The 11,611-nt window shown below is 37.8% G+C and overlaps 1 protein-coding gene across 1 annotated transcript in view; it reads left to right on the forward strand.

Moving 5' to 3' along the window:
- PLAGL2 (PLAG1 like zinc finger 2) overlaps positions 1-10,523 on the forward strand; it is a 129,590-nt gene extending 119,067 nt beyond the window's left edge. Inside the window, exon 5 of the mRNA XM_044090347.1 lies at positions 9,529-10,523. The gene's annotated coding sequence lies outside the window, so the exon portion shown is untranslated. The remainder of the gene's footprint in view (positions 1-9,528) is intronic.
- The last annotated feature ends 1,088 nt before the right edge of the window (positions 10,524-11,611 follow it).

Consider the following 11,611-nt stretch of genomic DNA (forward strand, 5'->3'; position numbering starts at 1 on the left):
ACTATTTTCATCCTTCAATGTTGTGGGTCCAATATCATGACATTCGAAGTTTTACAACTTCGAAGTTATAATATAGACCCTGTTTCAAAAAGTGTTGTGCGGAGGAAGGGTATGTGGTTAATTGCTGTAGTAGCCCCACTATTTACTTGCCGTTTTTTAAGTTGCTTATATAACTTCGTCATAGTTATTAGCTTTATCTGTATTACTTCTCAGCAGAGTCTCCTTTATGGTGTTGCTTTCCACGTGGTTGTGAGATTAGTTGTTTGAAATTTTTTTTATGTTCGTGGGAATTCACTTGGCTCATTGTAATTATTGATTTGTTTCTGTTTACTGGTAGAATGGTGTGACATTCACTGGAATGTGCATGTATTTTGGGTGAGGCTCACATTGAGTGGCTAAAGGTTAGGAACGTCTCCATGATTTTTTTTTTCCCCCAGTGTTGTCCTAGCTTTTTGTTTATTGTTGGGTCATTTATAAGCTGCTTTTAGTGGAATTTTGTGAATTGAGGAGGGACCGATTAGTTGTGGTCTTTTTTTTTTTTTTTTTTTAGTCATTTTCTGGTTTGACAAAATCACAGTGTCAAGTGTACAGTGTTCTGAAAGCTCCCCTCAGAAATCCAAAAGCTGGTAACTTAATATTTTTTATCCGTTTTTTTTTTCTAACACTAAGTCTTGCTGAACACTGCCATGAATAGCAAACACTCCTCTGCTCACTAATGGATTTTGATGCCCTGAGGCTTAAACAGTTACTGTCATTTCTTCAGAAATATGTAAACTCTTATTCTTTTAGAAAGCACCATAGTATATTATACATATCTATCTGTCTATATATTCTTTTATAAATATATATATATATATATATATACACCCTGGCTTATGTGAAGAATAACTTGGTAATTGCAGTGTGATATATTTAATAATGCAGTTTGGGTAAGCCTAACAAGGAACTGAAATTGATAAACCCTCATAAAAATGAGCGGTCTTTATTTCCAGACTGTAAAAGTTTTGTAGGGTAAACATTGTGAATTTCAGATTTAAATTAGGCTGTAGTGTAATATAATTTTTGCTTAAGTTAGCCCCTGCCTAAAAAAAGTAGAACTATGTAGTGCATATAACAGGGTTTCTTTACATGTACATTTATGTGAATGATATGTAAACATTTTTTCTGTATAAAAGAAAAAAAGCTGTATTTTCCATTCAGTGCCTGTTCTGTAATGCCATTATCTGCTTAAATTGTGTGGCTTTCTTGTGTGCCACATAACTGGACCTCAAATACACAACGCATCACCTCAAGAAGATTTTTCTCAATATAGATAAGCTTAAGCAGAAATACTATAGTAAAGAAGTGAAGCACTCTCCCTGACATACAGCTCTTCCCAGCCACTGTGTATTCTTTGTGCTCTGTTCTGTAAAGCATGATTATTCTACATTATGTGAAATACTTGTTCTTAGGGGTCTATGATTTGTTGATGTGATTGCAGGTACAGTTTGACAGAAGCGCTGGGAATAGCATATTCCTCAAAATAGTTCTGAAGATTTTATAATCCATTTGCAAAAAGTGTTTGCTAAGTTATTGTCCACTTTGACTTGTGCTATACCTCTTGAATGTGAGAAGACAAATGTGCTTTAAGTGAACTGCTCATTTAAGTCCTCATGAGGGTTTAGTGGACTATAGTCCTTTGAAATTGGAAAGAGTAATGGTACTGCTGGAAACTTGTAGCAGAGTTTATAGGTTTGGTCCATTTTTGTAAGAGCAACTTTGTCAAGTAGGATAATTTAAAATTGCTGTTGCCAAAGTGGTATACCCTGGGGTATCTGAAGGGGGCCTCGCCCCTTGTGGAGACCTTCACCCCTTTACTTAAGTACACATTCTTGTTTTCCAGCACTTTTCAGAAAAGGTCAATTTCTTAGAGTTGTCCTTCTATATTAAATGTCTCCTCATTAGCCTGACCACTCCAAGTTTTTTCTTTGTTCCACTCCAGTTGCTGCTACTTGTCTATTGCATCACTTCCAATTTTAGCAATGGTTTTAATCCTTGGTCTGAATTTGCCACCCTGCCAGAATTTTTTTAAGGGACAGGATATACTTTTTCATACATATTCAGCATACCATGCCCGCTTTTAATTTGGAAATGTAGTAGATATTTCCCTATTTTTTTGTCTTCATATTAAGCACTTGTTGGTTGGGGGTGATAACTGAGAGTTTTAAAAGTAACACATCTTTTATTCCTTATGTAGTTTGGGGGTAGAAATGCCAGAGCATTTTGTTTGTACAGTTTTGTCAGAACACACAATGGGGGGCTTTTCCCTGAACATTTCTTTTTAAGTAAAACATGGCAGTTTTTTTTATAATTGTTTTTTTTTTTTTAAGACTAAGAAGTCTGCTTGCTGATTTTATTTTTTGTAGCCCCTTTTACTGTCTCATTTGAATTAGCTTAAATACATAAGTTTTGTCAAATCTGTTTGTTGAGGAAAAAACCTTTTGGTGAATAGGTTGTTTGGGATATTTTTTTTTTTTTCTCAAACTTGATATTTTTTTAACAAGATCACTTTAACACCAGGTACTTCTGTTATGTTTTTAAAAGGTGTCACTTTCTTGGGGTATTTGAAAGTCATGATTTAGTGATATGATTCAGCCTGTATTTCTGTAAATTTTTAAAACTTTTAATACATTCACCATGTTTTACTGGGTCAGTGTTCCACTGAATTAATAGTTTGTCTGATTTCCTGCCACCACTGTAGTGCCCTTGTACTAAAATTCCTTCTGTAGTATCATTGTTTGGTTTAGATTTGGGTAGGGGACTGGGTCCAAGCTTGTGTCTGCAAGAGGAGTCCTTTGATAATAAACAGCATATTGCTTGCCAGTAATTCATGGGTAATGAATCTAAAATATTTGGATGAACATCAGAATTTTAAGCCTCTAATAGATATTTCTTAAAATCAAAAATCATATTGTAGTCAAGTGATCAGTAATCTGGGATTGAGTTCCATCTTCATTATTTTGAGGACTAAGGTTAGCAGAAATTGGCATCCAAAGCTTTCCCAGGGTACTTGTCACGTCCCCTCCTGTTTTACCTATAACGCTATACTACTAAAGACCCTTCTCCACATTTCTCTTGCTATGTGTAACATGCTGTTGCATCTCTAAATGGCCATGGACTACTGTTTTTATCTTTAATGTATGTGGGTGTAAGTTACCGCTTTTTCTGGAGATCTGTGCACAGTTCCTGTAGTATGTTCTCCTGTTTACTTTAAAACCACTGAATCTTCTATCAAATGTTTTGTTGTTAGTGTCTCTACCTTTGGTGGTGAATTTTCCTCCTCTTTTTGTGCAGTTACTGAATTTTTTTTTTTTTTTTTTTTTTTTTTAATTCCAGTTAATGTGGTTAGTTGAAAATAGACCCATTAGTTATAAGCCTTTAACTGTTTTTTTCTGCACAAGGTAGACGGCTGTCATTACCAGTTTTGTTTCTTGCCCTTTGGATTGTCTGCTGCTGTCAGAATCTTTACCACATATCCGGTTCGCTTGAGAGCATTCTGAGGGACAAAGGGCATCCACATATTTCCCATCTGGATGATTGTCTCAGGCATCCCTCAAGCTGACCAATGATTTGCTTCGGTAGGACTGTCCCTGAAACTCCAGGAATCCTACCTCCAACCCCTTCACCACAGTAACCTCCTTGGGTGCATCCAAGGGCCTGAAGGCCTGCCTTTCTCAAGACAGGAACCTGTTCCTGTCACCATACCTCCTCGCTGAAATAGTGGTCATTCAATGTATTTCATGGGAGTTCGTAAGGGTTCTTGGGTTCATGGAGTCTTGCAGACTTATGGAAGTCCTGACTGGAGTTACTGTTGCAGTATTAACGAGCTTTCATCCTCTGAGAATTGCAGTGTGGTATCTAAAGAATTTTTGGTGCCAGTACCAAACTCCTCTGCAGACTTGTGTTCACCTCCTCTAGTGGTTTGATACAAGCCTTCGTTGCCAACCAGCGAGTGCCTTTCTGGCTGAAGATAGGTACCCGGACCCATATTAAAATGCCATAGACATGGCCTGGAAGATCACATGCAGGAGAGATGGCAGTTCAGAGCACTTGGGAAAGGGCTCATTGCAAAAAGGCCATCAACCTGAAGATGGCAGTCCACAGGGCACTGGTCATGTCCAAAGTTCAATGGCAAAAGGGTACCCTTTTCATAAGAACAGATAGTACCTCAGTGATGTGGCTGGCTATGTAGGTGTGGGAATTATTACAAGGGTATAAGGTCTGATCCTCTTGGCTCAACATCTGCCAGAGTGGAAAAACAACCTGGCAGATCCTCTGAATAGGATAAGCCTGGACTAAAACAATTGGATACTTGGGAAGGCATTTCTTCAGTTGACTTACAGGTGGGATCTACTAGAAGTAGAACTTTTTGCCTCATTACAAAGCCAGCAACTCAAATTCTGCCCAAGGGCTGCAGGGAATGAATTATGGAAGACAGACACCAACTTCCCATTGACAGGTCAGTTTCTGTATGCCTTCTCTCTCCTCCCTTAGTCCTCCTCCTCAAGGTACTACAGAAAATCAAGGACAGGCCAAACGTGGCCCTACTGACTGCCCTGTGACCCAGGCAGCACTAGTTCCCCATTCTACTGAACATGGCTGTGGAGAAATCATTGATACTGCTCCTCAGTGGATGTGCTTACCCCAAGGAGGTGGCCACAGTACGGTCACTTGAGTAGGCTGGATGATTTACCAAGTATCCCCTCCATGCAGCTTTGTTTATTGAATATCTTGCTCATAATGAGAAGAAGCTAGGAGACCCAGCAACAAAAGGTCTTGCATCTCAAAATGGACCTTTGGACTAATGTTTTCACATAAGACAGTAGCCTGTTCAAACTAGGCTACCCCAGATAGCTACTTTTCCAAACTATACAAGAAAGGGCAGTCATATTCATCTGTCAAAATTCATGTCTCAGCCATGTTCACCTGTTTTGCCCCTGAATCCCCCACAATCTTTTCTCTTAACTGTATTGAACAGTTTAAGGGGGTTCTACACTTCAGAACACTCAGGAAAGAACCAACAGCCACCCCACTCTACCCCCAGACCAAAACTTACTAGAAAATTGAACCTGCCCCTTTTGAGCTTGCTGCTTCAGTCGATATAAAATGCTCACTTGGTGAACAACACTTCCAGTAGCTTTAACCTCTGATAGGCATATCTCTGAACTCCATGCTTTGATGTGTAGGTAATCTTTCTTGACCTTTCATAAGGGTAGGGTAACCCTTCATACCAGACCCTTCTTTGTGCCTAAAATGGTGTCCTGAGTTTTTCTTGAACCAAACCATCAATCTGTTTTATTTTTTGTCCACAAAGCAAAGGTAAAAGGATTGTGTATTCATTGGATGTACATAGGCAGCACAGATTCTGTCTCAACAGAACGTAATCTTACTGGAAATTTGAACAGTAGCCCTTGCTAAAGGCAGAAGAGCTATAAATAAGCAGAGTATATCCATATAGATGTGTAAATTTCATCCCATTCTGTTGTTCCCAACAAAAAGCCAGCACCCCAAAAGATCAGGAGTTCACTGCACAGAGGCCTCCAGTTGCTACCACTGCCTTCCTTTGAGTTTCCTCTCTCAGCATTTTGTAGTCTGTCATTTGGAATGTCCTCAACTTCTCCAAGCATTATCACCAATTTTCTGCATCCAGAGCCAAGGTTTGTCTCAGCCGTTCTGCAAGAGATAATCTATTACTCCAGTTCCCATCCTCTGCCTAACCCCCAGCTATCCTTGACACTGGGAATCATCCCAAAAGTTTTCAGTGCAACAGTGAACTATGAAGAACATAGTGCAGTTGTGTTGGGTACCTACCATAAAAGTAGATGTTCCAGTAGCTTCACTGATGCAGTACCATTTCCCATCCTCCTAGCCCCCCTTCTTTCATCTCTGGATAGTTGGGGTGAGTACCTTCCACACTGTCCTCCTCCCATTTACAGTTAGCTGTGCCCCTCCCCGCACTGTAGTCTGGGAGACATGTCTGGGCTGGATGATGATCTGGCTACTGAGAGGGTTTGTGTGTGTCAAGAAATACCCGAAGTTGACATCAGCTGATAACCCCTTATTGCCCTGACATCAGATGGAAGGCATCTGGGCAATGGAGGAAAGTGAAATTACCTAGTATTAAGGTTGGCCTTACCAGTCTGCAGACTCCCAAGTTATTACCACAACAGTGAAACTGCTCTAACATCTTCATTCATGGTAATTACCTAACACAACTGCAGGTTCTTCCCAGACATGGTTTTGTAATCGTGGTTGCTTCCGAGTAGTTTTTAACAGTGCATCTTTGGATACTGTTTAACTATGTTAATTTAACAATGTTTTCACACTCCTACAGTAAGTTTAATGGGAATTTGGTCTTCATTTAAGGTCTTGTTTCAGATCTGCATTTGGTTGAGACAAGATCCTTTGCTTTCCTGAAAGATTAACCTTGGTATTCTATGAATATGGAACTCCCAGTCTCAAATAAGAGTCACATACTTGGTGGTGTCATTTTTTTCGTGCATCAGAGTAAGGCGCGATTTCACTTAAAACAAGTTTAGTTAGGGATACATTTCAATCTACTAACCTATGGTGGTCCTCCTGTGAGTACCTAATTTCTTTGAATTGGCATCATAAACTGGCATTAAAAAAAATTGATAATTTAGCATTAACATTTTGCTGGGAAGTCATATTGCCAATTTACATGCGGTATCATTTAGTCTAATTTTGCTAAGAATTAAGGTGCATTGAGGTGTCATTTGTAGGCAGTTGCTCTGTAGGTATTCAGTCATGTATTGCTTGATTACATTTTTATTTAGCCTTTTAGTCTTTTCTAGACTTCAGGTATTTTAGTTCTCTACACAAGCTGCTCATTGTGTTTGAAATTTTTATGAAAAGTTTAATAACGAGGATACTGTAAGATTTAATTTAAGGCAGACTTGTACAACAGTCTACTAAAATTAAGGTGCGTCCTACAAACCAATTCATTGCTGTTAGCGAGTTAATTTTAAAGTTCTATGGTAAAGGTTCGTAAAAAGTGCATATGACATTTTACTGTCATGTGCCGTCATTTTCTTTAGCAAGATGTGATTATGCTATTGGCATTGGTAGTTTTGTGTTTTATGGCATTCTGTTGCATAAATAAAATCCAGGACCACTGATTTTGCAGAATGAAACATTGTAGAAGTAATGTTGATAGCGGGGTAGCTTGTTTTCCATTAATTACATTAATTGTCCGGTCTATTTATCTGCATTTTTAGCAGTAGCAAATTTGTATTTAAATATTTTAGTGGCATCAAGTATATTTATGTATTAAAAGCATGGTATTCAAATTATAAAAATGATCATCCTAAAATATTCTTGAATATTGAAGCTGCCTTATTTTGCAGAGTTTATCTCCTCTGCATTTCAAAAGAAATGAATGTCAGTACAGTTTACCTGTAGTGCCGGTAATTTGAAGAAGCTGTTAAGAAACATGTTTGTCATGTTGGAACGGGGTAGTTAATGGAAAAGGAGAAACCAGAAGAACCCCAATCCATATGTTTTGTAACTAGTTAGCAGACTGATGAAAAAAAAAAAATTCTGAAATGTGGGGTTTTATTGTAACCAGATGACTCTTTCAGCATTAATCCCACCACGTTTACTGAAGTAATTCTACCTGTTCATTTAAAATAAAAAAAACTAACACTGGCTGACCCCATATGTTGTGGTATCATGGGATATACTGATAAAACATTGTGCACTGTAGGATTTCTTATGGATTGTTTTTATTTTTTTTTTATAACTAATTTGTTTCCTCTCTTAGCTATCCACTTTAGTACAAGAATTTTATAAAAAGTAGAGGTGGATTTCATAACACTTCAAGTTCCACCTTAGAATTAACTGAAAACATAAAATGAAAATCAAAATAACTTTCTTAATGATGCCCTTGGTATAGACAAATATTTGTCTCATCTGCAAGCTTCAGAATTGGGCAGAAGTCATACTTCACACTACTTGACACATTTCTTTAACATTTTTGTTTCAGAAAGCAGCGAGATTGCGAACTATGTATATGCATGTGGGAAGGGAGGTGCGCCTCATCCCTTTTGTTGGTCAGGTTGAAAAAAAGGATTTGATTGTTCTAAATGACCAGAGATGAGCGTCGTAGCTCAGTGTCTTGTCATGTGTTAACTGTTTTAATATGTGAGGCTTTCAGTTTGTAGTACTTTAAGCCAGAGGAAGTGAAAGGCAAGCATGGATTGAAATGTACTTTTTATTTTGGGTGCAGTTCTTGTTCTCAGTGAAGGTGGACAGGACACATCAGTATTGAGAAGTGCTGTTACAGGAAGGACTTTGTATTGGGCATTTCTTCCAGAAATTCCACACACCAGTGCAAAGCATTTAATATTCATACCTGATAAAGACGATAGGGAAACTTGTTTTGCTAAACTCATGAATTGAAATATAAGCTGGATCATATTTAATTACATTTTTAGTGTTCTCAGCAATGACAGACCACACAAAGAAAGCATTTTCATCGTTCAACCCTGTCCCTTTAGGCAGATGTCTAAGACCATGAATTTTTTGACACATTGCTTTTTACTTCTTACTTAGCACTTTTTTAAGAAAGCTTGTTGGAGATCTCCTTCACTTTACACAAAGTAATGCTTTATTTTAAAATGTAAAAAGTGCCATTAGATGACTTGTGTAGTGCTGTTTTTAAGTTGGTGTCACCCTGGGAGGTATGGATTATTAGAATTTACAGTGTTTTCATTTCTAATCTGTACCGTGGGTGTTGTACATTTGTTGTGTAATCTGCCATTTTAGACTTGGAATGATTAAGCAGTGGTAGTAGTAAGATTTGTATCCTGTTTTTTTAGGACCAAGGTGCCAGCAGAATTGTCCCAGAAATGTGGTTACAAAAAAAAAAAAAAAATCAAAACAGGACTGCCGTTTTACATGCATCATTCTGTTCCCAGCTAAAATAATTTAGTGTTTTATTTACCTGCTACTTATGGTAATTTTGTTCTTACCATGCTGCTTTCAAGTTTTATTTTATACTTTTTTTTTTTAGTTTGTAAGCCAATGCATTGCCTACTTAGTGTGTGGTAGTAGCAGAATATGGCTGGCTGGGGATAGTTGTGTTTTGTACTGATATAAACATTTAGCTGAGGTACTTTTGAAGAAATACCTTTGAATATCTGTTGCGTTTGCCTGTTTAAGACAGGTTATTTTGAACTGAAACAATTGAAACGTACGACTTGAACTTTGAGAGCATGTTTTGGAGATCATGGTGTAGTGGAACAGGGATTCTTTCAATAAAGTAGGATTTAAAAAAAGCTCCACTTGGTTCAGGTTTCTTGCAAGTATGTTTACTTGAAGACTACAGAAAGAAAGGCTCTCAACAAACCAAATCATTTCAGCCCCTGATTAGTTTGTTTTTTGGTTATTTTGAACTTTTGTTTCACCTTTATTGTATATTTTAATTGTTAAATTTAGTGAGCCTTACACATTGCTGCTATCATGCAGGTAAAGTGGCACACGTGTGGAATCAACAGGTCTTCCTAGACAGACTGAGAACAACTCGCTGTGTGCAGCTACCTGTGAAATCATAAAGGATATCTGAACATTTTATTCTGCAGCGAGTCACCTTAAAATGTACTTTGTGGGATACAAGACCTTCTCAAGCGTGACTTCGAAAGATAAAACAAGGAACCTGGCCACAATAAATTGCACCTTTTCTGCATAGAAAAAAGGATTGTAATTAAAGAAACAGGATCCATGTCATTCTGCTGTTACTGCCAGATGTTGCTTTGAAAGACTTTTTAATTAAATGGTCTCTGTTTTACAGTTAGTGTTTACGTTTTAATAGATTTTTTTCCTCCTTTTCAATAGGACTTATTGGTTATCTTCTGTATCAGCCCTGGCTGCTAGCCATAGGATTTAAAGAAACCTCAGACTGCCATTTGTTTAAAGTTTACATTCAAGGCTGCTATATGTGTTTGACCGATGGTGGCAGATTTCTTTTTCACATGGCATCTCTGTAATTATGTAAAGGAGTGCTGTATTTTTCCCCACCAAGCATAACAGCCTGCTGGTAACCAGCTTTGTTTATGAGCAGGTTTTCTTTTTCGTTAACTTGATATTCCTGGAAAGTTAAAATTTAAACCAGAAATAAGCAGGTGAAAAGGGATGCTGCACCCTTGTTCAGATATTGTGGCTATAATAATGTATGGAAGAATTTTTATCATCCCTAGCCTGCCTTAAACGGGCAGACTTTTCAAACTCTTTTAGCACTTAAAAGGACCTCTGAGTAGTATACCATGGGATAGAGTATCTCATTTTTGTGAATTCTAAATTGAAAAAAATGTGCTTTTAAATATACGTATTTCTGTATGTTATAAATATTTTTGAAAATCAAGCAACGTTTTATTGGATACAGTGTTAAGTGATCAGTACGGTAACATTTCATATTAGCCGGTTTTGAGTTGTATTATACTGGGAGTAAAATGAAACAAATGTAATCAAACCTGTGTTGTGTGCAATATTTTATACTACATGTAATGTCTGTCTGATGTTCTAATAACTGTTGACATCTTTCATTTTGATTTCTGTGTCTGTTTACTTTTATACAGTGTTCCATTAGATTTAGTGTACTGCAGTACATTCAGCCTTTTACCTCTCATTTCTTTAATGTATTTCACATATATAGTTTTATCTTACAAAATGTGATGTCTTTTCCATCAGTCTCAACTGTTCGGTATATCTGATCCAACTGGATCTGAAGCTGGCAGCAGAATTTTAGATCCAAGGCTCAGGCTGTGCTCCCCTCTACCCTGATAAGTCCTCAGATTTCTTTTCAGCAGATGTAATCTTCCAAGACTCTGTGCCATGTGGTGTGACTTTTAGTAGTTGTTGGTCAGGCCAGTGATGCTTTTTTTCCCTCATTCCATAGAGGATTTACTCTGCACTGTTATTAGGTACTATTCTTCCTGTTATTTACCTGTTAACATAGTTTTAGTGTTAGAATAGGCATTCCTGCCTTTTCTTGCACTTCCTTATGAAAGTATAGATTTATAACTAGTTTGTGTAAAAGTGTTAATGAAAGTTAGTGTGCTTTAATTCTCTTGGCTTACTGTTGTCCGACTACTAAAGCTTTGCCATGTCCAACAAGGCTTTGAGCTTTAAAAAGTGTTCTGCTTGTGAGCACACAATTCCCCCACAAGACCTACATGCTATAGATGTATGTATTGTCTTGGGGCTGCCTGTGTGGACTAAGATTGTCAGCTATGTTCGTTTGGGCCTATTGCTCTGTCAGGCCAGTGCTCCAAATAAGTTTTGAAAGGCTGTCTCCCTGCCTCAGGAGGAGAAGAGGCTTCTTCCCACTCTGGTTCTCCCTCAACCAAATACTGCTGAGACGAAATACTAGCAGAGAAAGACAGAGGAGGTGGGACAGAAATAAGGACAAAGAAAAATCCTGGGGAAAGAAGTTGAGTAAAAGGTCTCTGGACCCAATTGGATTAGTGATCCTGCCCAGAAATCTTCAAGCCTTCAGATTCGGTCTTCCCCTCAAAGCCTTATACAGTGCTGTTGTCTTACTCCTCCTCTGTCA

The sequence above is a fragment of the Protopterus annectens genome, chromosome 12.part0 (genome assembly GCF_019279795.1).
Source record: "Protopterus annectens isolate FY-2018-M chromosome 12.part0, PAN1.0, whole genome shotgun sequence".
In the NCBI taxonomy this organism is placed as follows: domain Eukaryota; kingdom Metazoa; phylum Chordata; order Ceratodontiformes; family Protopteridae; genus Protopterus; species Protopterus annectens.